This window comes from Columba livia, chromosome Z (genome assembly GCF_036013475.1).
Source record: "Columba livia isolate bColLiv1 breed racing homer chromosome Z, bColLiv1.pat.W.v2, whole genome shotgun sequence".
Classification (NCBI taxonomy): Eukaryota; Metazoa; Chordata; class Aves; order Columbiformes; family Columbidae; genus Columba; species Columba livia.
The window spans coordinates 52872976-52880860 of record NC_088642.1 but is presented as its reverse complement, the minus strand read 5'-3'; the positions used below and the strand labels follow the sequence as shown (position 1 = coordinate 52880860).

The 7885-nt window shown below is 40.7% G+C and overlaps 1 long non-coding RNA gene across 2 annotated transcripts in view; it reads right to left on the bottom strand.

Annotated features, from left to right (window-relative positions):
• The window catches only part of LOC110363000 (uncharacterized), a 28994-nt gene extending 22167 nt beyond the window's left edge, over positions 1-6827 (bottom strand). Inside the window, exons 1-2 of one of the 2 annotated variants that reach the window (XR_010468941.1) lie at positions 3106-6827; positions 1011-1202 (exon numbers count right to left, since the gene is read on the bottom strand). This is a non-coding gene — a long non-coding RNA (uncharacterized LOC110363000). The remainder of the gene's footprint in view (positions 1-1010; positions 1203-3105) is intronic. The other variant, XR_010468940.1, reaches the window with a different exon arrangement.
• Between the last annotated feature and the right edge of the window lie 1058 nt (positions 6828-7885).

Genomic DNA, 7885 nt, shown 5'->3' with positions numbered 1-7885 from the left:
AACTCTGCAAACTACCGTGTTTTAAAACACCTCAATGCTCTAGAAATAATCTGCAGGTATATCTAGAACACTGCTGCTGCATGAAATTTTTCACACACATCTCATTCTCTCTTCACTCTTCCCCATTTTCTCATTTGTACATTTGTGTAAAGCAGGTTAAGCAACCTCCAAGCATATTAAAAATATATGTGCTCATTTTGGTTCCACCACCTAGAGATTTTTTCTCTCTTTCTGACAGAATGTGAAAGACACAATTCTACCATTCATTTTAATGAAATGTCAAACATTTTTATCTGCAGTAGCTCTTCTCCCCTCCAAAACCAATTTATTTTGCATTTTTGACATATGAAGCAAAGACAAAGCAAAAGCTTGTTGTTGCTATCATGTTTCAATCAACAAGAGGTTTACTGTATTGTCAGTTTCTCAAATGGAAAAAAAATAATTCCAAGCCAAATTTATATGATTTTAAGACTCACTTTTTTTGTGGCTTGCTCTTACTGTTTTAAGCTCTGTTCAAGAAGACTATTTAAATATTTGTCTGTGTGCTTTGAATAGTTCAACCTAGTAAAAATATGATCAATCTTCCTCTCCTGAATCCTTTTTTTTCATTCTCTTCTAGTTTTAAGGTTCAGACTTTTCATCTCATAGCAGTGATAAAAAGCAGGGCATTCCAAAATGTACATGAAATATTGGCGTATACGAAGAAACTAGGTAAAGAGCTTCTGTTCTTCATCACTCCTTACAAGAAGGCTTATATGAAACTGAATGATCACAACAGTACTGAAAAAAAAATGCTGACACAAGATGAGATTAAACTGTGGGATCTGTTTTCATAGACAGACCCGAAAGTCCAAAATGTAACAACTTTCAGAAAGGGCTAGATGCTTATATAAACTTTGAAAACATCAAGGACAAGCATTTGGAAGAGGTATTAAAACATACTCTCCAGAGTTTAAGCAAAACTATTACTATCAGTAATCAAGACGATGCCTTGTCTGCAAGTTTCTTACTTTCATCTGAAGCATCTGGCACTGACAGCTCTCAGATGTGGGATGCTTGACGAGATGGATGATGGATATAATCCAGCATAACAGTCTCCACATTCCAGTTCCACTCTATAGAGGCTACTAGGCATTTTTCTCCTCCATGTAGAACCTAAAATTTGCCCTGACAACCTTCTGCACCACCCTGTCTCATGGCACCTATAACACAAAGCAGATTTTTACAAGCATAGTGTTATAAAGCACAAAGGTGCAATACTAAAAATTAAGTAAATTATTACACCCTTTATACCCTTTTCTTCTTTAAAAGAGATTCTCATTACAAAGAGCAATAGTGAAAAGCAAGGGTTAATTAATCAGGTTTTATTCACCAATACTATATTAAAAATAATTGAAAAATTAGATTCTTTCCAGAGATCCTGGAATCAATGCTTGCAGCAAATATTCTTTCACAAGCAATCCTTTTCTTGTTTGTTTGGGGTTTTTTTGTTGGTTGGTTGGTTGCTTGGTTTTGGTTTGGTTGGTTTGTTTGTTTGTTTGTCTAATAGCGAACATTTTAGAATCAGTATTTTAACCCAACATCAATTTTTAAACTTTAGGCCCTGACTTTCAGCTGATGTGACTCAACATGTCTGTATTTATCTCACCAGAGTCATCACAAACCCGAAGAATCAGTAGGAACCTCCAAAGGTGCCTGGACCCTGTCCCACCTGAATGACTGAAGAACATAATTCCCAACATGTGCTTGTCTGAGCTCTTTTTAAAGATGAAACGCCCACCCATGATTTCACCCTCACACACCAGGTGTCTCGGTGCCTCTTCCATTGCTTTACAGTCCTTGACATCCCCCTGAGTTACAGAAAAGCCAGGTCTGGGGCAGAGCAGCAGTGGATTTATCTGAGGCTGCAATGCTTTTTGACAGCCTAATAAATGTTTCCTTGCCTGTTTTAGTGATGCCAATATTTCCTAATCCTTTAATAGAACTGTGTAAAAAAAAAACAAAAAACAAACAAACCTAAATATTCCATTTTCTGAAGAACATCTGGAATGATTCTAAAATTTAAATACAATCTTGGTAAACTTAATTGAAAGCCTTGCCTTCTCCAGTGACACATGCTTTCTGTCTGCTGCAAAAGAAAAGGTGGAAGTCTCTCACAATACAGTGTTATTCACAGACCTCCAGATCTGGCTGATCCTGTCCTCAGTAATATTACACACATCAGGACGCAGATCAACTATAAAGCATTCCTTAGGACAATGGCTGCGACGAGCAGCTGCTTTTTAAATAGAAAATTAAGGTTATTCCAGACTTTCCCTCAGACATACAGTAACGAGTCACTTAGCACTGCATGGCAGGGAGGCAGGCGGTTATGTGAGATGCCTGGGAGAGCAAGAGAGTACATTATAATGCTGGGAATTTGAAAAATGCCTCAGAGATAAAACAGAGGCTACACACACATAGAAACAGGCAGTTGTGAAGTAAATTTCACTATTATTTACCAGGGAGGAGACAGCTCTCCACAGCTCTGTGGGAATGGGCTCCACAACCTGTGAACATTAGGGGCGGACAGAATGTCATGGGTGTCACTGCAATGCAGGGACCCTTCTGCCCTCGGGACCATTTGCTCAGTTCCAGTTAAGTTGTACATTTTGATGTCTTTTACATTAGTGCTTTAGGGAGGGTCAGAAGGGCACTGCCACTTCCCACCCCTTGATTCACCACGGCAAGGGCAGTCCCAGAGGGCACCAGCTGGTTTCTTTTGGGTTAAAACTAGACCAGCAGATGCATCCCAGGAGGTCATCTAATGCAGTCCAGCCACTCCACTACACCTTGTCTGAAGCAAAATCCCCCACGGACATAGCCAGTGGGCTCCTGCACTCTAGTTTCATTTGGCTGGTCTGATCTTCCCATGTTGCAGTACTTGCAGCTGCTGGAATTTTGTCACCTGCAACAATCCAGGCAGGTAATGTGAACTTACAGAAGACTTCGGTGGACAAAAGACTAGTCCTCATTCACCATTATCAGCACTGATTGCTACAACTTCAGAAGCATCACAAACCAAGACACAAGAAAGATGAGTAATGACATATTTTTGCTACTTACAAGTGATCCATACTTTCCCATTGACTGATCTCCAAGGGAGGCTTGTGCTGTTTCGCAGCCTGCAGTGTGGTGCAGTTAAAAAGTACATTTTAGCCATCACCTCAGAAACGTTCCCTTTTGCTCTTTTAGGCAGACAGTGTGATTGAACCAGATGTGTGTGGTAGACCCTACTTCGAGCAGAGGCTGTACTGTGTGACAACCTGCAGTATCCTTCCCTCTTCTGCAGTGCAAAGAATAAGTTTTACTTCTGTTTCTCCTGGCATCATTTTAGTGGGTCTTGTGCAATAGCCCAACATTGTTGCTATGGTTTTCCAACATTGCACGGAGGTTCTTCAATTTTAAAACCATGTCGTCATTTATGAAAACAACAGATCCTTTTATACTTTGCCATAATATGTTTCACATTTTCTTTTACATGCATGTGCCTTAAAAAACAATTCAGTACCAAGCATATATCAGCTGTCAGTATCCATTTAAAGATATCCTGCTTGAGAATATCAGGATGTGCATGGTACAGTATATTTAGACAAAAAACATCCATATCCTTTACACAAGAATCATTTGTGGTCTCTCTTTTTTTTTCACCCCATTTTCCTCTTCCCTCCCAAAATACAGACCATAGGGTGCATATCTAGTTACTCACTGCTACACAAAGGTAAACTCTGCATTTCCTCCCCAAGCACCTGGAAGCTGGCCAGCCCAACCAGGGCTCCAGCTGAACCAACGGCAGAAAAGCTGAATAAACCAATCACAACAGGAAATAATAAAGAGGAAGTCCATGTCTATCAGTATTAATTGTAAGGGCGTTGTTTTTAGGAAAGGAAACCAACGAGCTGGACAAAGAGAAGCACAGTGGTGCAGACACCTGCCAAGGCATTGGCCAGCAGCTGGCAAAGCCCTGTGGTGGGAAAGCAGAGCATGGGGAAGGACGGACCCTGCCTCCGGGTGAGCACAGTGGCTGGTGATGGCACTCTTTGTCATTCCCAGATGTTAATGTTGTAGCCCACCACCACTACATCTCTCAATGACAGGCAAGTATACCCCTGGCTTTCATCAGAAAGGGGCCAACACACACCCTTCCTTCCAAGGTCCCCCCACTGAAGCAGAAACAATGACCAGAAATATCTCTGCTGCAAACGGATTGCTTTACATCTATCCTTTTCAAAACTGCAGCGAGCCACGGGCATAGAGAAGCGCTCCTTTAATTTTTCTTCACTCTGCATCCTCTGAGGGAAGAGTGCCAAGGCAGCCTATACCAGTCCACATCTTGCTGCAGATGGTCACAGGGCTGCTGCTTGGTGTCGGCTGAGAGCAGCAACAGGTGCATGGGACACTGAGGAACTGGGCAGGGAGAAGCTATCCCAGTTTCAGCTACCCAAGACACAGGGACAACAGTGAAAACTGGGTAAAGACCTGGCCCAAATCACTGACAGGGATAAATGCAAATCGGACAGTGCATCTTGCTGGGGCAGAATGAGGATGCTGTGCCCTTTCCTCAGCATCTGTGAAACCATTCAGCCCAAAATGAGAAAAAACTTTAATATGTCTGTGTTTCCATGGTTGCATCTTTTTAACTATAAACACTTCATGCTTTAAAGATTTAAGGAATGACCACGTTACACTGACAGTCTTCTTTTAAGGAAACCCCGTAAAATACCAGTAAGTTTAGTTCTGCCTAGCTGTTTTGTTGCTACTTTGAAACAGGCCGTAAGCTCTACTGAACAGTCATTGTCTTATCTCCCACAGGGCCTGACATAAAAATGGAGTCATCACAAAAATAAATTATGGATTATTTTTGCAGAAAATATGTCAGTTATGTACCCTTGCAATCAGTTCCATTAGGGTTTCATACTCCCTTTACCCCTTGATTTCTCCCTGCCTCCCTCCCTCTTTTCAAGAGAAACTTTAAAAGCAGTAAATGGCAGGATTCCAGGGGTTATGTTACTGCCAAAAAATAATTTAAAAAACAAAAGAGAGACACTGCAAGCTAAAAAAAAAAAAAAAAAAAGAGTGGGAAATGCATTCCCTCTGCATCTGGGACCTTAGATCTTGGCAGAATAGCTGATGGTATTTTACCTTGAAAATGGCTTTCCATCTTCTCCCTCCTGTCTACCAGACATGGCCAACTGCACTAAGCTTTTCCATTTTCCTACTACAAGAAGAGACATAAAACTTCACTTCTGCAACTGCAGCTTGCTGGTTTGTAAGGAAGAGATCCAACCTACTGTAAAATCTGGTTCACACACTCTTCCTAGGCTTCACATGCTATTCATTTACGGTAGTGAGATTGTGGCTAAGCAGTGATGTGGAAAACTAGCTTTTAAGAAGATTTTGGGGGGGAAAAAAAAAAAAGGATCTGTTTACAGGAGCGTTGCTTCTGCCACTGCGTAGTTGAGTGGATACTTTCAACAAAATTACTGTTGTTTATTTTTACAGCCTTGTCCTCACATCCTCTAAAAACTGTTGACTTTCACGGCAGCACTCTGGGACAGGCGTAAAACAAGTAGGCGGGAGTTAGCCCCAGCCATAGCCTGAGCTGAGCCTGGGAAAGGCCGGGCATGCCAGGGCAGACCACTCCCTAACATCATTAGCAACAACTCATTGCAGAAATGTTTTATACCCTTGCTGACCTTCTCTGACTCTTTTCCAGCTCTGCTGCACCCTTTGCAATGTGAAAGAACTAAAACAATTGGAACACTTATGGATTTAACTGAATGGCAAAATGATGCTGTTTGTTTTCTCCTCTAATAACTGCTACTATTTTATATGCTTCAACAGTCACTGTTGAGTACCGAGATGATATTTTCATGGATCTGTTGTGTACCCACTGTTTTAGTCGAGTTGTAATGGTCAGCCCAGAAATCAACATCTAACAGGTTACTTTATGATCATTTTTTTCCCAGATTTGCATCACTTTATTTCTATCTACCTTGAATGCCATTCATCAGATCCTTCTATAGCTCTTTACAGCTGTCCTTCATCTTTGCTGGTTTGAGTAATTCAGTTTCAGCAGCAAAGTTTTTTATCTTGCTGCTCACTGAACAAAAAGAGTGCCACCACAAATCACCACTTAATCCCCCTGCTCACCTCACTATGTTCCAAGAATTGGTGATTTATTCATATGTTCCATTTTTTTACCCTTTATCAAGTTTTTATCCATGTAAGCATCTTCTTTATTATGTTGGGTTTCTTTCAAGCTTTTGGTGAAAAAGTCTGCCAAAAGCCTCTGGAAATCTAACAATAACTGGCCAATGGGATGACTCTTATCCATGTGTCTCTAAGCCTCTTTTAAGAATGCTATCAGATTTGTATGGCCAAGCTTCCTTTTACAAAGACCATGTTCACCCTCCCCAAACTGCGGATTACTCAAGCACCAACCAGTTTTATTAAGCATGCCTCACTGGCAAATCTTGCCATGTTCTACGAAAGGCTAAGAAATCAACAGGCCTTTGACCACACATTCAAGTTTGATAAATCTAGAGATTTCCAAATCCAGAGCTGAGAACAAGGGCCAAGGCTGGTATCCTCGTGGGAAAGTCCTCTTGGTTTAACCTCTTCTGTACTTCCAGATGAGTCTCTAAATGCTTCCTACCTCTCCCATGGCTCTCCAGCACAGACAGGAGGGGTGGCTGGACAAGAGGTCCCAGGCTATTTAAGGGGCCAGCTCTACCCAGCAACTTGCAGAATGAACAGCAAAGCATTTTCATTATGATCTCCTTGAGAAATGCATCCTGGAAGCAAAACCAAAATCCAGCTGTCAAACTCTGCATTGGTACTCTCCAGATAAATCTAAGATGTAGCCTCATGTAGCATTATTGAAATAGTATTGCATATTGAAATGGTATTGAAATAGTCTAATCAACAGTGACATTGCAAAGGTTGCATCACAATGCACTTAGGAGTAATTAAATGCAAAATGGGACCTGGATTTCTACTTGATTTTCTTGGAGTACAAGCAGCTGTTTAGGTTGTCCATAAATGGCCAGCAAACCTCGTCAAAGTCAGCAATGTTTCTCCTATGACCAACAGCTGCAGATTGACACTCAGAAGTTATTAATATTTACTCATTATTTACATTATGGCTGTCTCTAAGACCCCACCTGAAAATCAGAAATCAGGTCCCCATCATTTTCACTCCTGGTTAAAAAAAAAAATAAATAAGAGACAGTGTGTTTGCCTGGAAGAGCTCAAATACACACTTACCATGGCGACACATTTGCTTCATGTCTCTGAGAGATATTTTATGTACTGTGTTTTCATATTTGTTCCTGACTTGCCACAAGTGTCTCTCTATATGACAATACATCATGTCTCTGTTTTCCCTCAGGATCTTAATAATGTAAAACTTTTTAGGTGTGTTTGGTTTTTATCCAAAATTTTCCTTTAATACATTTTTTCCAACTCTCAGATGCATAATTAAATCCACCTTAATAATAAAAGGCACTCAGTCTTTTTTTTTTTTTTTTGTTTCAGCTGAAGCATACAAAACAAGGATTTAACTCTTCAGTAGCACACTTGGCTTCTTGAGGATGTATTTGTAATGCATCAGCTTTCCAACTCAAATAGGACACAGCTCAAATTTCTGTGGAATATGTCTTTACATAGCAACAAGCAAATATTTTCTGTCAGTGAAAGAAGAGTGGATACAACGAAAACAAATGAAAACTGAGCCCTGACTCGACTCCACCAACTTGCAGATTTCTTCCCTGAATCCACCTACTAATAAAAAAGAACCAGACTAGTTGAATGCCTCCAAAGAGCATTTTCTGACAGTGGCTGA